At 47.7% G+C, this 23,437-nt stretch overlaps 1 long non-coding RNA gene across 1 annotated transcript; it reads left to right on the top strand.

Annotated features, from left to right (window-relative positions):
• Window positions 1–6,130: 6,130 nt before the first annotated feature.
• Window positions 6,131–22,428, top strand: LOC311445454. Its single transcript, XR_014698421.1, has 4 exons — window positions 6,131–6,241; window positions 6,291–8,305; window positions 16,720–21,110; window positions 22,120–22,428. It is a non-coding gene; the product is annotated as an uncharacterized lncRNA (long non-coding RNA).
• The last annotated feature ends 1,009 nt before the right edge of the window (window positions 22,429–23,437 follow it).

Here is a 23,437-nt window from a genome sequence, read left to right as displayed (position 1 = left end):
TTTTATTCTGGTGAAACAGCACTGCTGGATTTCATCCTGCAACGTGGGAAATGCTTTACACATTCCTCTCCTTAACAATACCAATTGTCCCGCTCATGCTGGAATAGGGGCAGGTGCTGACAGATATCACCGAACCACATCCATGGGGAGGAGGCAGGCCAGGAGTCAGATGTGGCTACACGTCTGAGATTTCAAAATGCCATTCAATCTTCCTTGAAGGAGAGGGTAACATGAAAAGCTCTGAAGTTTCTGAAGGGTAAAATAAAGTTTAATTTTGATATATATTTGAAGTTTAATTCTAGTATTGTTTGCTTGCTTTTACACAATATAAAATATAGCCTTTGAAATGGTATAATGTTTAGCATACAACATGTAAAATATTGAAAATATAGTACCATGTAGCTTAATACCAGATGGGTATTGGAAGAACATCGGCTATGGAAGTTTTTGCCATTGAAAATTTAAAAGGAATCCATTCTGTGCAGTGGAATATTTTGATTTATACAGACCGTTATTTTCAGTAGATTTTTTTTTTTTTTTTTCAGGAAATCTTCAATCTACTTGAATATACCAAAAAGCAGAGCAGGACAGGAGCCCCAGCCCAAGCTCCCACCTGCTGTGAGCTGGGACAGAAAGAATGCTTAACCTCGCAAAAGAATAGCTCAGCTGAATACAGTTTGGGTATTTTTGCTGTGTTTTGGGTTTGTTTGTTTGTTTCTGCAACACAATCCCTTCTCTTTCTTGCCAACAATTTCTAGGGATGCCAACAGGACTTCTTGCACATGGGGCTGTGCTTCCTCCTGCACACAAGCCCCACTGCTGTGCTCCCTGCTTCCACCACCACCTACCTGATCATGCACAACCCAAAATATCAGGTCACCTCGCTGGCTGGGAGCATCTCTCCTCAATGCTTCTTCTTGCTGGAGTAGCTGAAGGGAGTAGCGAAATTTTCAATGCTACCCTGCAGCACCCCAGGGGTTGCAGCTCACAGCCTTGCTCCCATCCCAACCCCAAACCCCATCACCACGGGACGAGCTGCTTGAGCTCGCTCGCACACTTCCTCCCCCTCCTTGTCAGGGTTCCTTTCTGTGCAGAACAGATGGGCACAAGCTGTTTGGGAACCGCCACCCTGCCCTCCCCCAGGCCCTGCGGAAAGATGCATCACCGGAGCAGGGAGCCATCCCTCCCCACCCTTTGAGAGGGGCAGGTAAAAGTTTAACCAGGCTGTCTTTCAGCGGTGGAGGCAGAGCCGCCTTTCATAGTCGTGATAAATTGCTGCTGTCAAAACTACATGAATGCTCATATTGAAAAGCTCTTCTTTCTTTCTTTTTAACTTGCCCCCTCTCTCCAGTCACACGGCGTCTCTCGGTTGTTAGCCAACATTTAATGCCCACTTAGTCAAAGGGCACTTCCACTCCTTCTCGGCTCCCTGCCCTGTCCCCTGGGGCTGCTGGGGCTGAGTTGTCACAGAAATACTGATGAGAAATAAAATAAAAAATACGGGGTGAGGAAGAAACCCTTTAATATTTTTAGGGCTTTTTATTTCATTTTGGTTCTCCTCCAGTAGTCCCTCACCAAAGCAGTTGTAGGATGGGGAGTTGGACAGACAGATATCTTCTAAGGAAGTTTCCACCTGTCTGCAAGTTCCTAGTTAATAGATTAATTATTTGTGTAATATTTTCCAATGGTAGTAATGCTGCACTGGTGCTCGCAAGCCTTTGTTCCACACGTGGTTCCTGAGGAGAGATTTCAGACCTGTTCCCACTCTGCTCTAATTCCTCCCCCTCAAGTTTTCTGTACAGACCAATATCTTGCCATCACCCAGCACTCTCTGTATATTCTCTGGACTGTGAACATAAACGCCACTGCTGCACTAGGGCACTCTGTGACACCGAGATGTGGTAAGCAACTCAGCTGTCCTAGGTGCGTCCTCTCTGTGACAAAAATTTCTGCTGCAGAGCTAGTTACAGTGCCACCACCCCTATCACCATTGGCCTCCACTGGGACTCAGCACTGTCCACCCCTGTATATGTATTTTGGGATATTCATATCACTGGGACACTGTCGTCATCCCAGGTGATTTGCTCCTTAACCCTTGCCATACCCATTCACGCACAGAACATGGGCAATGAAGACTGTATAACTCATGCCCTGCTCACAGTTTCATACACACTCTCAGAGATTTTAGGAAAATAAGCAAAGACCAGGATTCACACTCTCATTGTAATGACTTCATATATTCTGACAGCAAGAACATCACTTGAAAAGATTTGCCCTCAGGTGAGCTAAAAAAGGGATGTTACTGAGAAGATTGCTGATGATCCTCCTTTGGAAGTGCCTCTCCATCCACCATCAGAAGTGAAGCAGGAACAACACACTCCTGATAAAGGCGTGTGTGGTCCTTGCTCCTGTAGACCCTCAAAGCTCCTGGAGGGCCTTTGCACCACTTCAGCTCACCTGGTTCCAGCCCTGCAGCTCTGCTGCCGTCATCTCCTGTCCCCTCCGCATACCACTTCAGATCAGCCAAGTTGCTCCCCAGTTATTAACTGCTTTTGACTGACTTCTTAAGTTAATTATAATTTCACAGTGCAATATCAAGCATGATTAAAACAATTAGGTTTTTCTCCCCTTTGCAATGCCTCCCTTTCTTCACTTTCCCTTCTTCTCCTCCCTCCTTCTCCTGCCTCCTTTCACCCTGGAAGTTTTTAGGTACGCTTCTGCATCACTGCAACAAATTGCATGGTAGGACCTGAAATTATTGCCCTCTTAAATGCATTAAACTGTTCATAAAGCAATTTGCAATGCCGGTTACCAAACTACAGTGAGCCTCCCAGCCTGACACCTCCCTGGTGCAGAAGGATTCTTGGCAGCCGTACGCTGCTGCAATGCTCTCGCTCACTGTAGTCAATGCCTGAAACTTAGGAGAAATCAATGCAATTATAGATATGAAGGTCCAATTACTGTGAAATGTAATCAGTCTTTATCTCTGAGTCCCTTCAAGAAAATCAGGGAGGCCTTTTCTTCTTTCCCTTGTGAAGGGAGTAGCAATGTGATACAAAAGCATCTTTTAACGGAAGAAGGAAGCAAAGGGACGCCTGTCATACAGCAGGTTGGTTCTGATGGTGTTCCTGATACTGACTTCCCCCAGTACTGGTGAAATTATTCCTGATTTACACCTTTGTGCATCCATTGTGTCTGGTGAGCCCAGACCCTACTGACACAGTTGTGGGGTTCCTGGACCAGTACTGTGTGTGCGGTCGCCTCCTCCCACAGACTCCTGGCACAATCTTGCACAGTTGGGATTTTCCCCAAGCAACTGTCACTTCCCTGGTGGGTGTAGGCTTGTTTGGACATCCCCAAAGAACAGGGGAGAAGATGGTTTGCAGTCACCATGTAGGCAATGTGGGCAGGCTCTGCTCAGTGACAGAATGCATGCTGCAATAAGGTGATTTGACCAGGGCATTGACTGCTGCGCACAGGAGGTCAAGATAGACTCTGTCTCTCTTTGCTTTACCTTTATCCAGCACAGTAGGATCCTGACCAGGGCCAGGACATGGCTTTATTATACAAGTAGAAATAAGTAACCATCTGCATTAATAAAGTATGCAACACTTTACCTCTGTTAATTAGGAAGCAAATAAATTAGAGAGAGAGAGTTAAAAAAAAAAAAAAAAAAAAAAAAAAAGACATATATCCTATATATTTGCTAATCATTTAATTACTGGAACTATATTAAGAAATACATGTATATATAAAGTATAAAATATGCTCCAGAATAACAAAATATCGTGGTTTATTTCTAGAACTGCAGAACATGATTTTGCTTGCTCCCACAGCCAAGTGTGAAGAAGACTATTTAGCACAAGCCTCACAGCACCTTGCTCAGGGATCCCAAAGCGCCCAGCAAGCGTTGACAAGCAGAGCTGCCCGTCCCCATCAGTGAGTAGCACCAGGCAAAGGGGAGCCTAGGAGCCCCAGTCTCCCATCCTGCCTGTGCTGCTCAATCAAACCTGCAGGTTTGATCCCCACTCCTCTTCTGGGCAGCACCCATCCACCTCCCCGAGCCTCCTGCCAAAAGCTGCAGGAGCCAGGTTGTCACCAAGCTGAGATCTGGGGACAGCAGGTAACAAGACAAGCTTCCCCTCATCGCGCTTGGATGTTCGACCCCTACCTCTCATGGGGTATTTTCTTTTCTCATCCCACCACATGAATTACAGTAAGTAATTTGCTTATCTGAGGAAACAAAATTTCTGTTGCTGTGCAGACTGGTTTTGTGATGCTGAAGGAGTGTTGCCTGTTAGGGGTGTAAATTTAGAGTTAATCCTGCTTTTTGGTAGTGTGCATTTTCTCTGTAGTTGTTTATTCCACATTTTGTGTCTGCCCCAGGATGGATCGAACTGTTTAACCTTTGACTGCAAAGTCAGAAGAATGACTCACTTGGAAGCTAAAATGTAAATAAATGTATGCATTGCTAAATAAATCAAACCCTGATACATTAAACTAGGGCTGATAAATGTCCTGATTAAAATCATGCATAAATAAAGGGGGCAAAATATCAGACAGTGGGCTTGAAAGCAGTAATTTCAGGGTGTAATTCAACACAGCACATGTAATAGTAACTAAATTGTTTTATTCCTTGACTTTGCTGTACTAAATGCAGTGAATTCTTCCCACTACAGTTGTGAAGCGAGCACTAGGTATTATCACAAACACTACAAAAAGATGAAATATGGGTGATTTATCGATTGATAAAAAAAATCTTTTCTTAATTACATTGACTAGAAAACACTCCAAACCTGTTAAACTTTTCAATACAGCACAGAAAAGCAAGGAGCTGGTAAATGAACGGTCTCTTTGCCATATTCCTCCTGTAACTGCGTTTGCCTGAGCACATAGTCAGAAAAGAAGTTCGTCTCCTGCACAGGTACGTTCCCCTCTGGCACTAAATTACCAAGCACTACCCCCAATTACAGTTTCTAAAACCATTAGCAGTTAAGAGAAAATAATCCCTGCAATTTGTGAAGCAATAAGTGTTATGTACGACCGAGGAATATGCAAAAAGGAGCGCAGCCACACTCTGCCAGGGAGCCCAGGCTCAGCTCAGGACTGCCACCTCCCTGCTCCTTGCAACATGCAGAACCGCTTGAAGCAATTCTTCTGTACATATAGATGTTCTCTTTTCTTGTGTCTTGTACTTACCGAGCTATCTCAGGGCGGCAAGTCTGTCTGCAAGGACTTGCATGCTTGCACATGTCATTTTTTTGGCTCCCCTGAGGGAAAAGGTGTTGTTTGCCTCCCACGTTGGATTGAGCCCTCTGAACCCAGTGTTTTCACATTCTCCATCACCCTGCTGCGTGTGAATCGTGTACCAACTAAGCAGTCCTTTAGATCACCTTCCTGGATCAATTTTTCCCTCCAGGTGCTGATTGAAACACAAATGAAATACTTTTTTTCTACCAATGATGTCCTTTCCTCACGTACCTGCCTGCAATCGTTATTTCTGGGGGATCTTACCAAACAAGCTGCAGGTTTCTAAAACAGCCCGTTTTCACAGTGGAGGAACCCAGAACAAAAATGTGTAGCCCTCAGATGTTTGGCTGAAGAGCACTCTTGTTTTTCTGGGATTTTATCTGTGCCCAGCTGTGCAGGTGGGGCTTCCCTGTGTTTCCTAACCTGCCCGCTTTGCTTCCACAGTTCAGGCCAGCTCCCCCCTGCTTGAGATGTCCTCCTCCAGAAGGCAGACAGACCAATTAGGTCTTCCATCACTTACCAGGAAGACTTGGCCTTTTTGGACTTGTTATTTAGCTCTCCTGCTTGTCACCTTGGGATCCTCCAAATAACCATTCTGCTTCAGCGTGTTCCCCTCTGGTGCATTCTCCCAGCAGTGCCACTCCTTCGTAATTGATTTCTGCATTTTAGGGGTGCTTTCATTCCCAATCTCACACTGCCCCCTTAGACTTCAAGAGGCAAGGGCTGAAACTGAAAAAACAGTTCCAGGGCCTTCCAACTCAACCCAGCTCAATTGCAAGGTCATGCCAGTGACATAAGGACTGGAGTGAAAAGAGGAGGAGCTGTAGCACCCTGAAAATTGCAAGAGGAGTAATTTACCAGATATATTGATGAGCCAGGATTTGGGCATGCACTTTAATTTTATTGGAGTGGGATTTGAAGTGTGTGTTCTGATACAATCCTAAACCAATATGCATTCCTAAACGGAGGCCTAAACAACTTATGCTTATAGGTAACCACTTCCCATCTCTGTCCTTGTACCAGTAAGGTGTGACCTATAGGTAACCACTTCCCATCTCTGTCCTTGTACCAGTAAGGTGTGACCAAGGCAGCTTTCTAATTTGTGAACCAGCTGTTGGGACTAAATCCCAAATGATGCTGGGGGTTGGCATAAGAGCATTGTCAAGCTTCCACGTCCCAAATCTTGCCTTTCCAAATAAGCATGAACTGACACCATCCAACACCTGGTCGTATCAAGAGAGAACTTCCTTTTGGAGATCTGTTTCATCTGCTGCTACCAACACATGAACAAAAGATGATTATTGAGCAGAACAATTCAAATAGCATAGAAATTGATTTCTTTTTCACCAGCACAGTTACCTGGAAAACTTTTCATTCCCTATTGAGGTTATCTAGCTAAAATAATAGCCTGTGCAATGCTTCTGTCTTTTGCCTGAAGCCAGAGTCACCCAGACCCTCCCTGAAGCTGGAAATGAAGTTTTCCCTCCCTCCTTAGCCTCTAAACTTTGATTGTGATCCCAGCAGATGCAAAATATTTGCAGTAAGAGGTGCCAGTGCCGTCAGCTCACCACAGCAGCTCCCAGTCAAAATGTTTGCATGCACACTTCAGAGTATCATTTATCTTGAGGGATGTCAACTCTAAAAATGTTAGCGCATGTCACTGTCAAAGCAAATGCCAGAAATTAGCTTTCTTTCATCTGAAAGAAGAATAATTAACTTTGCAACTGTTTCCAAAAGTGCTAATTAATGGGTTTCACCAACTTGATTTGTCAGGATACATCTTGATTGGAACAACAGCTTGTTCTTCCCCTTGAGGATTATGGCTCTTCTTTTGGACTCTTTTCCTCATCCGCCAATTTATTGTGAGTTGAGAAAAATGGATGTCATTTACAACACAAAAATAAACACGCAAAAAAGGGAAAGCCCCAGAGACATGTTAACATTTATTAATTATTTGTGTACGCTTCTCTATTAAAATAATGTAAGAACACAGTGTTCTACATCAACAGACTAATCTTTAAGCAAGACAGGATTCTGCTGGCTGGTTAGCTTCCTGAATAACAGGACAAGTCTTCACTTGAGATGTCTGTGTGGGGGGGTGCTCGGACTGGACCAGTGGGTGGGAGCTGATCTCCCTCTCTCACCTTTAAAGTCACCTTTTGGACCAAAGTTTAGCTCCAGAGAGCACATTTTCCTTATTTAAATTCCTCCAACAATTTGCACAACATATTTTTTTTACCAAGCTGTTCATGATGTAATAAGTTGCCTGGCTTTCAATACGGAGCTCCTTCCCCACTATCCTATGTCATTATTTGGATGCTCTCCTGCCATGAGGCTGGGGTCTGAGCTTTGCCTGCCCATGCTGAGTTGAAAAGTAAAATGCCCACAGTGACCAAAGGGCTTCAGCCATCCTCATCCCACACCCAGTCAGTGGGAGCCAGCGCCCACTGCCTGAATCCCTGAGGCCCTTCAAAAACCCAGAAGCTTGGATGCATCTAGCAATTTAACAATTTAAGAGCCCATGGCCTGAAGAAGCAGTGGAGGTCACAACCAGACTTTACATAAACTGCCTGACAGAGGGTAAGCTCAGACCTTTGTGTGTGTTCCTGGAAATATAAAGTAAATCAGGAAATCAAGTGGAAAATCCAGGAGGTTATTATTAAAAACCCACATCTCAATTATCGTTACAATAAACCTTACACCAGAGGTCATTTACATTCATGGCAATTAGGGAGGAAGGTTATGGGTGGAGAATGAGGGTATATCAGCTAAAGAAGAATTTTATTGCAGAAAACCTGTGCCTGACACTGCTGCCTACAATGACCTGGCTGAGCTGGGGTGTGCTCAGGCCTGTGGCCACGCTCAGCTGCAAGCAATCCTCCTGCAGCCACCCACCCTCTGCAGCTGCCCCCAGCTCCCCTGGGGCTGCTGGGGCTCCCCAACCTCTCCTTGCCCTTTTCATGGGGAGGAAGGGTGGTATATGAAGGAGCTAAGGGCACACCAGCAGCTGGTTTGCTTGGCAAGGAGCTGAAGGAAGGAGGGATCTCTGGAGCAGGTGCTGTGCTTGATGGTTGTTTTGCCTTTGTCGTGTGTTGGGCCCTTCTCCCTGTCTGTAAGGTAGAGAAAAATAGGGTGAGGATATCTAAGTATGACTTAACGGTCTTGTCAGTCAGTTCCTCTCTCTTTCAGGCTTGTTCTAAGCTTTCTGGGCTCAAAGAAGGAAACCTCCAGGTCTGAGGGCCCACAGGGATCAGAGCTCTGGGAGAGAGCTGGGAGCTCTGGTTTTAGTGTGGCCCTTCCTTGAGTTCCTGCAGATTGTGCTGGTGGTGGCTCCTCTTAACCTCTAGCAGGAGAGTGGAGGAAAATTAAAACCTGGGAGCCACAGCTCAATTCAGTAAAGAATAGCGGATCCCTTCCATGGGCTGTGACCTCTGTTTTGGCTTTTGGTGAGCTGTGCCTTATACTCAAAGCTGGCCGTAAAAGGTTAATGAGTTTCTAGCTGTGATTACAAGCATGTTAGGACATAAGGAGCAAGTGGATGTGCATGTTTAAAAGTACATCTAGGAGTAAATGAGGTGGTTATAACGCATGTGTTAGTAGTTTAAATTTCTGATGATGCATTGAGAAGTTTTAAGTAACTTTGTGTTTTTGAGCTGCTGATGAACTCTGTTGATGTGTCTGGTGCCTGAGCAAAGTTTTGTGCTGGCTTCTCACAGTAATGAACCCCTGAAAATTTTAGTCTGGTGCTTTCCTTCAGGGGGAAGTGGGAAGGGGAGGAGAAGATACCTCTGAAAGAAGAGGGCAAACAGCACCACAGGATGAGGCTAATACCCTAAAGGAAATCACTGTAATGGTGAAACCACATTTTCTTGCCACCTGGTCACAGACCAGCTTAAAGACTTCCAGCAACTTCACCTTCGGGATGTCAGTGTTATTTACTGGATGTGTCTACTTAATTTGTTGCTATATTTACACTTACAGTAGAGGCTAAAATCCTGTGTCACTGCATTTTTAAGTGGAGTCTATTTTTATCTGTGGAGGAAGGGAAGAATTTTGACGTTTACTGGAAGCTGTGGGGTTCTCATCGTTCTGAAAAAATGAATAAATATCCAGGAGTAAATCTCTCACCTACTTACTGTCACTTTTTGAATTTCACCTGCAGTGTCCAGTCAATCCATTAGGCTAAATTTAGGCCCGCAAATATATATATGTGTGTGTGTGTGTATATATATACGGTTAGGTCATGATTCTTTATTGGCTTCCTATTTTAAACAGCCCTTTAATCTCAGCTGTTAATATGAGCATTTTTGTTCTGGTTTCCCATTTACCTGGGACTGAACACATAAGAATCTCTACAAGAGCTGGTGCAAAGTGCAAGTAGTAAGATTATTCTTATAAATTGAGGAAGAAAAAGTCCATTTTGCAGGGTAGTTCTTCTGTTTAGTGCATTCCAGGGCCCTTTCAGGTGCTATAGCAAGCACTGGAAATGGCAAAGAGTTGGACTTGAGTCTGAACTGAACCTTGCTTGTGTCCTTAGAGAAATCCTGCTGTGTTTTATTACTTGTTAGCAGACATGGGAAGTTTTGTCAAGTCCTTGGGACTGGATGCTAAGAGTAGCACACAACCTGTTAAACCTTGGTTGTGCATGGAGAGGCAGTGCCTAAAATCAACAGTATGGGCTCAAAGGATGCTATTGGGCGCTTAGTCCTCTACTTCAAAAATCCTATGGAAAAGAGAAATTCTCAAGATTTGGAAGGATGGATGGAATGAGAGTCCTGTTATATTGCATCACTTCTACTTTCCTTTAACAGGGGAAATAGTACTTTTTCACACAAATGTGGATTTGAGCCCTTGGCTGTAAGGGACGTGCTGGGGCTCCTTGCTGCTGGTGGCCTCTGGAAATGAGGGGTGAGATGAGCAGCTGGGGAGGGAAGGGAAGGGAAGGGACTTTCTCCTGTGAGGGCTGAGAAGATGCCAAAGCTCTGAAAGTCAGTGGGGATTTGAGTGAAGTGTGAAACTCCCTCCTTGCTGTGTGCAGGTCCCTGCCCTGCATGCACACATGCGAGTGTAATGTGCTGTGGAAAATCCCATGTCTGCTGCAGATGCTGCATGCTTTGAGTCCTTAAGCTCCATGTTATTCCGTTTTCAAGGCTCCCCTCCCCAAATGGCTGTGGGAGCTTCTAGGGAAAAATCAAGCTGTCTGCACGCAGAGGCTTGGCCTCTCTCCACAGTGCCAGCGGGTGAAGCTCCCTTGTGCTCTCTGTGTTTCCCCAGCCTTGCTGTCCTCACCAGCACCCTCCTCTGCTCCTGGACCAGAGGGACATGGGTCCTGTGGGTGCAGGCTGGCTCCTGTGCAGCCACCAGCAGCTGGGGTGGTGAGTGTGGGCTTCGCAGAGGGATAGTATGCAGATGACAGCTTTTGTCTCTGTTTACTGGAGTGCATCTTGTAACCAGATTCCTCCCCAGTGCACATCCCCCTTCCCACCCCCCCCTGCTTGCAGCCCCTCTGGATTGGGCTCCTTTACTAAAAATTGGTTGGGAATGAAGGCGGGGGGAGAAACTTTATTAGTGTTATACATTATTTTCCTCCTCTCCGTTCTCCCCCCTTCTCTTCCTGCATGATGAATTGCCTGGTACTGAGATGGTAGCTCCAGCCCAGGCACTTAGCAATCTCCTCCTGGTCCCTTGCACAGACAGATGGGACGGCCCATGTCTTGACCGTGATTGATTAGCTGGAGAAAGCCTGTTGAGTGGAGTTCCATGAAGATTGATGCTTTCTCCTTCTAACAGCATTTCCAAAAAGTTTCTATTACATTTTGATTATGTTTATAGAATCTCACTGGTCTCCAGGAAGATTCAATCTTCTCTTCCCCCTCTCCCCTCTGTGCAGTGTGTGTAACTTCCCTCCTGTGCATATGCTGTTCATCCATCTCTTACTGTTATTCCTTCAGGGGTTCCCCCAGAGGTCTCTTAGGACAGTTCCCCCCTTGTGTCCCCTCTGTCCCCCCCGCAAAGGCACCTCCTTGGCAGTTGTTGCAGACTCTTGTAGAGGCCACAGGTAAAACAGGAGTTCCCCAGCACTGGGTGGTGTCTGCCCATGTGTGGCCTATAAAAGCTATGCAGCAGGAGGGAGGTGTGCTTTCTGTGGCAGCTTGGTGGAGAAGCAGATCATGGAACCACCAGTGGTGCGGTATCTGGGTGAGGAATCACTGCACGAGGCTGTGGCTCCTACCTACCCACCGATACCTGCTTTGCCCATCAGGGACTCTCTGTAGCTGGAGGCCTAGTTCAGCCACTTGCATCTAGGTTGGGATGGGCAAGTTCTTAAAAGCTACAGGGCCGTTGGAGCCTGAGGACTGGCATGTTTCCCATGGAGGGAGCCAGGAAGATGAACTATTTCAGCATCCCAAGCCACCCTGTTGCAGCTGGGTGGGAGGAGACAGCAGAACATGTCCCTGCGCTGGCTGCTTTTCAGCATCGCTATAGGAAGAGGTTTCTTCACCAGGCCAGACACCCTAGAACAGAGGTGGAAGGCACACAAAGAAAAGCAAACAGGCCATGTCTGGTCTTCTGATCACTCTGCATGGGCCTTCCTGCTTTAGAGCTCAGCACTCTGAGGGAGCAATGCAGAATGCAGCAAAAAGGCTGGTGCGGATGGCATGCATGTGGGAAGAGGCAGCAAGAGAGGCTTCAGTCGTGCACAGAACAGTCTGTCTGGGGTTGCCCATCTAGGAAGGCTAATATATTTTTCAGTAGCTCCATAAAATGTGTAGATGTGATTCATAAATAACTCTGGTATAGTGCTGAAAGGTGTGCTCAGTGCTGCACAGAAGTAAAGATAAAGTTGGTCCGACATCAGATAAATTAATTCTAAAAGGCTGGGCTCTCCGAAGTATTAGGAAGCTTCTCTGTTGGTTCCTTATTGTAGCAAGTTACACTTCAAAATACTAAGAAGCTGGCTTTCCTGTCCTTCCCACCTTATTTAATTGAGAGATGGTCTCTTTTGTTCTACAAAAGTCAAAGGCAGCCACCTTTTCTTCCTCCACTGTGTCCTTCCTGGGAAGTGGAGCCACCCCAGTGAATGCCCAGGAGATGCATGTCTACATCTGCCCCAACAGTGGGGGCGATCCCACCATGGGGCTGAGCATGGTGCAGGAATGGGGAACTGCTCGTGGCTGTCCGCCTGCTGCTCTCCCTTCTGTCCGTAGCTGAGAGATCACGGCTCTGTCCCCAGGCTTGGGGCTTTATGGGTGGGTTAAAGGCCTTCCTGTGAGGCTGTAACCATCTTCGCCTAGCAGGGGCTGCCTTTCCCAAAGGCAGTGCCCCAAAATGGGTAATGCAGGGCACAGCTGCTACAAGTCATAAATACAGGCAGGGGGCATGAAGCCGGTGTGCAGGGTGGGCTGATTTCCCCAATCACCTCACGAGCCCATCAGGAGAGAGCACATGCTCCTGTTAGACCTGTGAGGGAGGTGTGCAGGGGGCAACCCATTGGGTGTGGCGTTTTCTGATGGTCAGGAGCACTTGTGCATCTCTTCTGCCAACTGGTGGATAAATATCCTGGTGGAGTCTCTCCCTGATGGATGTGGGTGTTTTTCAGCTGCAGCCACCCATTTGCCTGGCCTTGCGCTGCTCTGAGCACTGCTATTGGATGTGGCCACCCTGGGTCAGGTTCCCCACAGTGGCAAAGCACACGGTGACATGTCAGCAGGGCTTAGGAAGCCTAGTGAGCATCTCATAGCTCCTGGTTCCTCTGCAGGTGTCTCTGGGGTCTTGCTCTTCTAGGGGAAAGGCTTTGCCAGCCTGCTGGGCTGCCTGGTGTGACCCTGCATCACTGGGTGGGCCCACAAGTGCACAGCTCATCCTACTGGTGGGAATGGCTGATACCAAACTGCTAGGTTCTGCTTCAATTTTTTTGTGCCTCTTGTGTAAAATCCAGCTGGGCAGGAAGCCATGGCTCGTGTGGCAGTTACAAATGCAGGCAGGAGAGGCGTGTGCGTGGGTTCCCCCTCCCTGGGCAGGAGATGCCGTGGCACCCTGCGACACAGCCCTACAAACTCCCAAGGGGACTCCCCCACCCCAGTTGCCTTGCCTGCCTGCCCCTGCCATCCCAGGCTATTTTTTAAAATACGGGCCCCATTTTTTATTTCTGCATTTATTACAAATGCAAATTACAGATGAAAGCATCAACTACACAAACCATTACTCAGAGGAGCATCTTTCCAACTGCTGGACTTGGACTGAACAGCTTGTGGTTAATTTGCTATATAATCACTGCCTGCAACAGGAAAGCAAGTGCTTCAACTGTGCTAATATTATGAAAGGGGAAGTTAACCATAGAGATAAATTCTGAGGAGCTGCAGCTGGGATGAAAGAGGGAAATAAATGTAGCTGGAGTCCAGGCTTCATGCTTGCAAAAGTAGCCGCTTGGATATTTAAAGGGATAAAAGATAAGAGTTCAGGTTAAATGTGGTTTTGAAGTTGCTTTTAGCCTGCATATTTCTCCCCCAGAAGCAGAGGATCCCTGCAGCTCCCATTGACCTGAGATCCGTGCAGTGCCCTGGCCTGCAGGCAGGCACAGAGATGTAATGAGCTCCACGCTGCTCTGATTGCTGGGTGGCTTCCCAGGGCAGCTGCTCCCAGAGATGGGCGCAGGTCCTGTGCGACAGAGATGAGTGCATGGCAATTGAGCTGGCAAGTGTTTGCTGCAGGAGGTTCTCTCCCATCGCTTGGCTGCAGTTTGGCCTCTTGCACAAAAGCCAGGGAAGCAGTTTTCCAGGGTTGTTATATGAAGTGTGTCCCTGTTGTATGGTGCTGCAGGGAGGGACCCGTGGTATCTCCTGAAACAGCCACTGGTACTCAACAGGTTCACTTACCTCAGAAGAAATGCTGAGGGTGTAAGGACAAAATGTTGCTCTGGGCTGAAAGCATTGCTGATTTGTAGTACAGCTGTGTGCCCCTTGAATGTGCAGACCTCACCAGTGCTGGTTTAAGAGCTGTGCATGAGACTGAAATAACCTGTAGACCTTCCCAAGTGACCAACCCTCCTTGCCCTGCCATTCCTGTGCCTCCAAATGTGCAGCAGTATAACACTCATGCTCTGTTGCAAAGTGCTCTAGGGATTAAAAAAGGTTCCTGAAGATTATCTCTCAGGATAAATCTAAAGTTTTGTCTAACGCTTTTCTCTGGAGGCTTCTGAGAGGCAATAGCTTCTAGATGAGCAGAGATAGGGGATGTGCAGAGGAGAGTGAATCAGCTCAAGATAATGGGTGAGCTGGTTCTTATGAAGCAAGAAAGCTCCAGCTCCAGGAGCTCTGCAGATTTGCATCCACCTCAGCCCCTTCTCTGACTCTGCAATGTTTGCTTTGGGTTGCTTCTCTCTTTGGTTCCCAGGCCTGGGGCAAAATCCTAGGTTGGGGAGAGGACACGAAATGCCAGAGGAGGTTTTCTTCCTGGGAGAAGCTGGCCTGTCCTCTGAGCAGGGGGCTGAGGTTATTCCTATGGTCTCATGCTGGGGCAGCTGAGGCATTCCCTGCAGCAGACCCCAAAAACAGGGGCCCTGGAGGTGCTCTCAGGCTCTCCTTTAGCCCCACCACTGTGAGTAAATTGTGCTGACAGTGCAATCCCTTGGTGCTGGAAGAGCCCGTCCCTGCCATTAATTTGGCTAAGCAGCACCAGCAGAAAGTGCCACCAAGTTTCTCAGTGCTGGGAATTGGCTTCCACAGGACGTTCAGGCTGCCAGGGCATATAAGCCGAGCACGCAATTTGATGCAGGTAGCCCCATCCCCTGGGGATATAAATGGCTGTAACAGGGCTCTTTGCTTCAGGCTTTTCCAGCGCTGGTTTGATTCTTGGACCTTAAACTTAGGGGAAGTGTTCATTGGGCTTTTTCTTTATAAACCCACAGCATTTTGCCCTGCTTTGAGGTGTGAGCATTTCTTTCTCCGAGCTGATTGAAAGCTGCTGGGTAAAAGCATTCCCCCTGTCCCCTGCTTATTCGCTACAAGACAGCCCTAACTCGCAGCGCTGACAACTGCGGCTCCACAAGTTAATCATCGACCAGGCAGGATGGAGATGCCCAGGTGCATATGTAAAGAACAGCAGGGCTGGAGGCCCTGCGTGGGCAGGCAGCGGGAGGCAGCCGCTGTTTGGGGAAAGGGGGGAGAGAGAAAGCGCGGGTGGCTGGACAATGGCGGGGCTGTTGCGTCAGTGCTGGCCTTGCAGTTTGCCTCCACAGTCAAAACAGATGAGCCACGAAGCTCTGCGCCCCGTCAGGCGAGGATGCTAGGAGGGCACATCTCACGGGGCAGCGTGTGGCGCGGCGCGTGGTGGTGTGTTACCTGCTGGGTTTGGGTTATGCCGGCTGCAAACTGCTGGAGCAAAAATTGGGGATACAAAGTGCGAGAAGCTGCTCTGGGTTCCTCTGCCCAAAAGCTAAATGCATCAGAGCGAACTCACAATAAGTGATTTAGAGAATAATCAATAACATTAAAATCACCTGGCAAGGAAAAGATCCTGCATTTTTAATGCATTTTCTAGATATTATTAAATAATATATCACAGGCAAACTCCTGAGCGATGAATTTGGCAGCTGCTTGCTGGAGGTGATAAATCCAGGTACTATCCTTCCCCTGCTCCCCTTCTGAGGAGGGGGTTGGTGCCGCTGAAGAATGTCTCCTTGCTTTTGGAAAATGGTTGGTGGGAAGACCCTGAAGATGTCTGGATGCCAGAGGCACACCTTGCAGGTGTGACAGGGCTTTGGGGTCAGGCAGATCTGCAGGTCAATGCACTAATCTGCAACAAGGGGCACCAAGACTTCCTACGGGATGTCTGGTGCTGCTTGCTCACCGTGCTCTGGGCAGGCTCAGCTGCCTCTCGGGGGCAGCGAGGCTGTCTGAGACACAGAGGAAGCTGCAAGTGTGGTCCTGGGCATGGGACCGCCGGCGTGGTGGGGCTCTGAGCATGTTCTGGTGGCAGGGGAGCAGGATGGGGTCCTGGTGCTCTGTGCATGCTGGCTTTTGGTGTTACGGTGACAAGGGGTGAGCTGAGACCTCGATCTCCCTAAGCACATGGGCTTACCTGACATCCACTTCCCCCTGCATGAGCAGAGGAATGGGAGGTTTTAAAAATGATTGTTCCCAAGCTGTCTCCCCAGAAGCCAGCCTGGCATCACCAGAGAGGCAGCCCTCTGACAAGCTAGCCTGCCAAGGGACAGCCTGGCAGCGAGGGGAGAGGAAAGGCATTTGTCTAGTTACTCACTTCTATCTAGTTACACTTCGCCTCTCACAGAAAAGCCTTTGAACATAAAATTCAGCAGTGAGTTACAATTTTGTGGCTTTGTTTTAAAGCGAAGGCAATTTTTCTAGCCTGGAGATGTAACTGATCTTTTACCTTTGGTTGGGGTGTTTGTTAAAGGAAAGATAAAACATGCTGTCCATTGATCTGTCTTAACCCTGAGTTTTACTGTAGGTGAGGAGGGCAGGATGAGCTGTCAGAGCAATGCTGCTATCCCAGCGAGTGCAGCATTTCTCCCTGGCACCACACTGCTCCTGCCAAGCAGTCCTCGTGGGATTTCAGTGAGACCAGCCCAGCTCCTCAACCACAGTGGCAGGCTGGGAGGCTTTTGAGTGCAAGGAGAAAAATGCATGGGAGAAAAGCCCAGAAATGGTCATTTAAGTGATTCCTCCTGCCTCAGGGAGTCCCCAAACTGCAGAGGTAGTCTGGAGGGATCTCTAACTTCATGGTGTTCAGAGCTACTCCTGCTCAGCGCTGTTGGCGATGAGATGCTGGTGGCACGGTGATCGGTGTAAGCTGCTCTCATGTCCTCTTACAAGCACTGCTGTTTGGAACCAATAATCAAAATGTGAATTACCATGAGCAGCGTCTAGCCTTTCTCTGAGCCTACCAGATATTTTTGTTCAGTTTTTGAGTGAATGCATTAACAGCATGTTTTTTGGTAGATGCTTGTGTGTTTGAAATCTGGATGGCAAGCTTGCTCAACCTTTATTGTGAGGGCTCTCTGTAATTCAGCTCCGTTTTCCAGCACATCTGGGAAGGAGTTGGTGAAACAGTAGAGATGCTGGCAGAGATGAGGTGGAAGCTGTGCTGTTCTTAAATGAAGATAAAAATGCAAACAAGGAGAGAAAACTGTTGCTTTTCCTCCATTTGATTAACAGAGGAAGATCCATGACTGTCCCATGAGCGTGTCCTGGTGCAGTCCAGCCACTGCTGTTCTACTGAGGAATTTTTCTATGTGCTCTTAACAGATTGGTTTGAAATATCCACCAAATGACTCATGATATCATCAGTATCCAGTATCTTACCTGAATAACGATTCACCACTGCACCACCCAGCCCTGTCCTGATCTGACAGCTGATCTAAAACACCCTGGGTACACAGGCAGCAAAAACCCAAGACCCATTTCATTTTCTGCACTTCAGTGTACCACAGATTTTCTTAGTAACTGTGCAGTGATGTTACTGGGCTCCTAAATCTTAGGACTAGGGTTTACTGTCCATTTTAATGTTTTTAGTAGCCTTGCATTTTCAATTTCTTGTTTTTTTTTCTTTCATAGTAAATCTGACACCAAAATCAGACTGCATTGCAATGACAAATTCAAGTGTTGAGTATGGTGTGAATAACCTGCTTCTGAAGAAGGGCAATGCCACTGAGCCATCGTGTAGAGCAAACTGAAATAGCTGAGGATGCTTTCTGAAGTGGATTATGCTTCCAGCTGGATGTGACCTTCACTAACACAATGTCTTGACACTGCTCAAGGAGGCTGTAGTTAAGTGTGCCCAGGCTTTCGCTGGATGCTACAGGGTTTTGTCTGTCTGAGCACTTAAGTGCATGTTACAAGGGTGGGAGGGAGCACAGTGTGGAGCCTGGGGTTGGACCCTTCTCATCTAGCAGCGTAGTCACAGCTGCATTCTGCAAAACCACAGTGCTGCAGCCCTCCTCTTGCATGCAGCCTCTGCAGCTACCTCTGTTGATAGGCTGCATGCTCCTAAGACTTGCACCAGTCTCCCAGCCTTGTGTGTGGAACAAGTCTCATTTCCTCTGGTCCCTGGATTGCATAGAGCTCTGTGCTCTGCACCAGGAGCCTGGTGTTCAGCTGTGAAGCAAACCTATGGGTAGAGCCACACTGGAGACTCTGGACACCAGTTAAATTTCTTTGTTGAGTTTTAGATCGTACACAGGACTTTGCTTGTAGGAAAGGGATGGCTGTTGATGGCTCTAGGACCAGGAGTTCCTAACAAGAGAACCACTCTCCTGTGCTGGGACTACCCTGAAAGCTGCTTCCTATGTGGTCGCCTTGGTTCTCCAATATTTGATAGAAAAAGATGGTTAAGTGGCAGCAGCAGCTGGTGAGAGAGCAGATGGTACCACCTGCATCATCAGATGCTTTATCACATTCTTTTTTATCCCACAAAGAGCGTCTGGAAAGCAGAGGAGAGCGTGGGAGCTGGTGTGGGTTGTGAAGGTGCGAAAAATCGCAGGTAGCAGCGCTGCTTCCCTACCGGGCTGCTGTTTGGCTCAGCACCGGGCTCAGATGGTGCTGGTGGGGAGGTCTGGACCCAGCCGTGCCTGGGACTGCTCTTGGAGGCATAAGGCCCTGGTGCAGCCTGGGGGTCAAAGGATTCCTGACAAGCTTCCAGGGAAGTTCAGCTGAGGTTTTGGGTAGCAAGCAAGTCCCCAAATTCACCTTGGTCACAACCAGCCTGGACTCTACCTCCTAACCACATCTCAAAGGAAGTTTAGTTAGAGGCCTGTGATTAACCTTTCTAAGGGGTTCAGTTTGGTCATGTATTAGTTCTGGGTTTCCGTTTTTCTGGGCCAGCCTGAGTTTCAGCTTCTTGCAAGCTACGCAAAGCAATAGGCTGCAGGTACGGAGGAGGAGGAAGGTTTATGCTTCTCAGCCTGCGTGCTGCATGAGCCCAAGGAGTTATCCTGCACAGGACCTCTCCCATGATCCATCAGAAACATCACAGCTAAAAGAATATTAAAGCACAAAACTGATGGGCTTGAGGGATGGCAGGGGCAGTGACTCCCAGGCTGCCTGCAGGAAGATGAGCCACGGGGATATTTCCTGCAGCAAATTGTACAGAGCAGTGGGCGCTGTGGCAGGCCGGTAGCTACATGGCAGTTGTCTCACTTGTTTATGGAGCAGTCAGCAAAGCCTTTCAGCGCCCCGGGTTAATGTTTGAACGGGAGGATGTCTGGGTGGCTGGCATGGGAGGGGAGCCCGGCAGTCATCAAGCCCAACAGGAAGAGGAGCGTGTAGGACTACAAAAGGGGAGGAAGCTCATTGTGTCCCAAACAAGATGGAAGATGCCGCCCGAGGAAGACAGCTAGCTGGTGATTAATTAGAGGCACGCTTTGAATGCTGCACGTGGTTGAGCATTAACAGGGGCTCTGTTGTGCAGTCTTCTTACGTGGTGGTTTCATTGTCTGGCTGGTGTGGAGCAGAGGATTTGGTCACTTCCAGAAGTTTTGTGAAAATATATGGGGATTTCACCTTCAAGAATATAAGGAAAGGAAAATTTTAAAAAAGGTGAAAAGTCACCTATAACTTCTGATCAGAAGATTTAAAAAAAAAAAAAAAAAAGAAAGAAACACTCAGGGGTTTCTTTAGGGGCAAAGGAGGAAGCTCCTGTTCCTGAGTGCTCTGCTAGCTCCATCCCATCAGCTTGCACTCTGGGTTCCTGAGCCCAGCCTCAAGGGCTGTGCCTGTGTGGTGTGTGTTGTATTCCAGGCATGTCCGTGGGCCCCTGGCTCTGTATTAGTGTTTATAGGAAGTCAATGAGATGGAACTCAATAGAGAAAAGGAAGACTTAAGAGTCACTGGAAGACAAATGTGAAGGTCTGGCACTCAATAACTTTACTGAATCATATCTTTTTGTTGCTGTGTGGTTCTGGGTAGTAGGAGTACAAGAAAGGAAAACAGGTCTGTTTCAATGGGCTGTTCACCTTTGCCTTCAGAGAATGGGGGGTGTTTTATTTCTCTTAAAAAAAAAAAAAAAATCAAGCAAAGGATGGATATGAAGTCAAGCACCACCAGGAACTGGGAAGGTGTCAATGGAGATGACATGTGGGGTGCCACCAGTTCTCCCCCTGCACAGGTGTGTGCACATCTCCAGCTGGGACACTGCAGTGCTGTGTAAGGAGTCGGGCCAGGCTGCAGGGAAATTTTGCCTGAATGGTTTGGGCACCCCCCTTGAACACATAAAGTTAGTGGGTACAGGTCAGGCACAGGTTGGGCAGCTTCTGCTGGGCACGATGCAGGCTGGCCTTCTAACTGAACCTCTGAGGTTTGCCATATAAATAATAAGTGCAGTTGAAATGAAAAAGTGTGAAGCAAGATGCTCAGGGAGAGATGCATCTGGGATGGATTTTAGGAGGTGGCAGGAGTGCTTGAGCACAGCCCTTCTGAACTTTCAAGGAATTTTACTGAAACTTTTGTCTCCAGTTTATGGAAATGTGAAATGGCAATACTAAAAAGCTTCTTCATTAATTGATAAATATAATTAAGGAAGGGCATCACATTAGTATTAATTTATATGGCTAATTAACTGAAGTCATTAATGTATATTAATGCATAGTCTTGCTATAACCCTGGGTATTTTCTCTTCCTGAACAGTACATTTTTGTACACTGTTGCACCATGGATTAAACAAACACTTTTAAGCAATAAAAAATGTAAGATCTTAGAACTGAAGAGATGCAAGACAGAACTGATGGTGGGTGGGACTCTAATTCAGTTGTATTCCCTTCTCTTTTCCACTAAACAGCCTTTGCATCATGGGTTTAACACCTCTGGGACAGGTTCTGATGAAGTAGATCTGGATTAACTCCCCAGGTCAGACACTGGATTTATGAGCACCTGTGTTTGGATTCAGGGTCCTCGTTCTGCACACAGCATTCTCATCCTGTAGTCTCTGTGTGTGTGTGTGTACCTCTGCTCTATCCTGTTGTCATCAGTGTGTCAAGCTGCTGTTTCCTAAGCATGGTTATTTTCAGGCTGCAAAGTGTCACTCTTACACCAGGACCGTGTGTCAACAGCATAAAAGCTGGATGTGCATTTCCTTCACCCTTGTTATGGACAGCAGAGAATGGAGAAGGAAGGCTGTCCAAGGAAGATTGCCAAGAGATGTCCCCAGAGATGGTTTAGGGACATGTGGATGTAACGGCACTGTGGTACAGGGGGAACAACAGTGCACGTGGCTCTTGCATGAGGATCTGGCCTGTCCCGTGCTCACAGGGGAGGGAGGGCATCTCTCTTCTCTCTGGTACAGCAGCATGCTCCCTTGGAGGATGTGAGCTCTCCTGCCTCTTGTAGAGGCTTTGAAGAAAAACTCTTTGTGCTTCGGGAAAGCCCAGACTGCAGCAGTGAACACTCACCCACCAGCTTCCTCCCATGCAGGCTGTGGCAGTGGCAGCTTGCCATCAAATTCCCAGACCCAGAAAGTCTCAGCTGCATTGCTTCTGGCTGCAGCCCAGCTCCAGTGCTGCTTTTCCCCCGGGGCTTGCAGGCTCTCGTGGGCTTGTGGCCAGAACAGGACCGGTCCCATAAGGAGTGGGACTTGCTAAATTCTGCCTTTCATACAAAATCTAGCCGCAGTTGCACTGCAGGTCTGAGTGAGGCTGGATTCAGATGGATGTGACTAGAGCCCCAGGGCATGAGGACAGGTCCCATGTGCCCACGGAGGCTCTAAGGCCAGCCCTCAGCTGTTGCTACAAGCCCTAGGCCTGTGTCTCAGTGGTCCAAAGGGAACCTCTCTGCATATACACACTGTTAAGTGCTGAGCTGGTACTAATTACGGTTCTGCTAATTGCTCTAAACTCCACTGTCTTGCTCCCTTCCATAGCTAATGCCTGGCGGTGGCTCTTGCTGAAGTGCAGGACTTCTTGGAAGCTTGATAAAATCTGCAGGGAGACACCTGCCAATCTTCATACATAACATCTTTATTTTAATTTATTGGCAGCACTTGGAGAAATTGGCTTCTCTGCAGCATCAGTTGGACTTCATTAAAATAATAAGAGAGCTAAGTTAGTAAAAACAAACCTGGCCAGTTGGCAACCTCACTTTTGTCAGGTCTGATCAATGCCGAAAGATTTAGTCCATCTACAGTAATAAAGTCCCATGATCCTGTGGTTAAAATGTCTTTTTCCCCTGCTAGCTGGTGCAATTCATTAATTATATGACATTTCCACAATGATTTCTCCAGAAGGCCCTGGATGCCAAGGTTTACATTACATTTTCAATTACAAAGATATCCATATGGTGACTCTGCAGTATGTACAACTGCCTAACACGCATCCAAGCCCTACTGCAATGCTCACAACGTGCTGGTAAATCATTTTCTGGGTATGGGGCTCCAGCCTGGTTCCCTCACCGGCTGTGTGGTGGTGTGCCCTGCAGGAGGGAGTGCTGGGGCTGAAGTGCAAGTCCTTGTGTCCTTTTTGGACCACCGGATTTCTTTAGCCTCTTGGGCTGTGAGGATGAGTATAACAGTCTGATAGTGGTCTGGGAAATCAGCAGTGTTACAGGTGGGGTTTTAGACCCAAACACAAATGGCATCATCCCAGGCATGGATGTCCCAGAGCCCCAGAGGAGCTAGTGAAGGGTCAGAGCCCATCTCCCCATGCTCCCGTTGCCTTGCCCTGATGTCCCTGTGGCAGGATCAGCTTTGCAGACACCCAGTGAGGGGAAAAGCTACAGTGGGTATGGAGCTGGGGATGAGGGGGGATCTTGTTCTACAAGACAGTGGCCACAGCAGTGCTTCTTTATGTCAGGCTTCATCCCACCTCCACGGGATCAATTGCTGTTGTAGCAGCTGCTTTACTTGCCACTGGGATCACAGTTGCAATGCAAGCACTGCTTGATCTGAGGAACTGCCCTGATTTGGATGGACTCCTTGGAGAAAACCTCGTGAAGAGCTCTCAGGTGGCTTGCAGCAGTCTGGCACTTTGGTTCACCTGGTTTTGATGCTCAGTTCTCCCCAGCAGCTCCCACCTGCCTTGTGCATCGCGGTGACACCAGGCTGGCAGGGGATGTGTCCGTGGCTGGTGCAGGACCTCCCGCTGTCAGGAGCCGGGGCTGTTTGCACAGTTGCACTCAGATCAGCCCTGCAGTGCCGGTAACCTTAGAGCAGTAAACCAGTGGCATATATATAGTTGAACAAT

The sequence above is a fragment of the Aythya ferina genome, assembly GCF_964211825.1.
Source record: "Aythya ferina genome assembly, chromosome: 16".
NCBI classification, from domain to species: domain Eukaryota; kingdom Metazoa; phylum Chordata; class Aves; order Anseriformes; family Anatidae; genus Aythya; species Aythya ferina.
The sequence above is the reverse complement of the archived record's forward strand: the minus strand, read 5'-3'. Positions and strand labels throughout refer to the sequence as shown.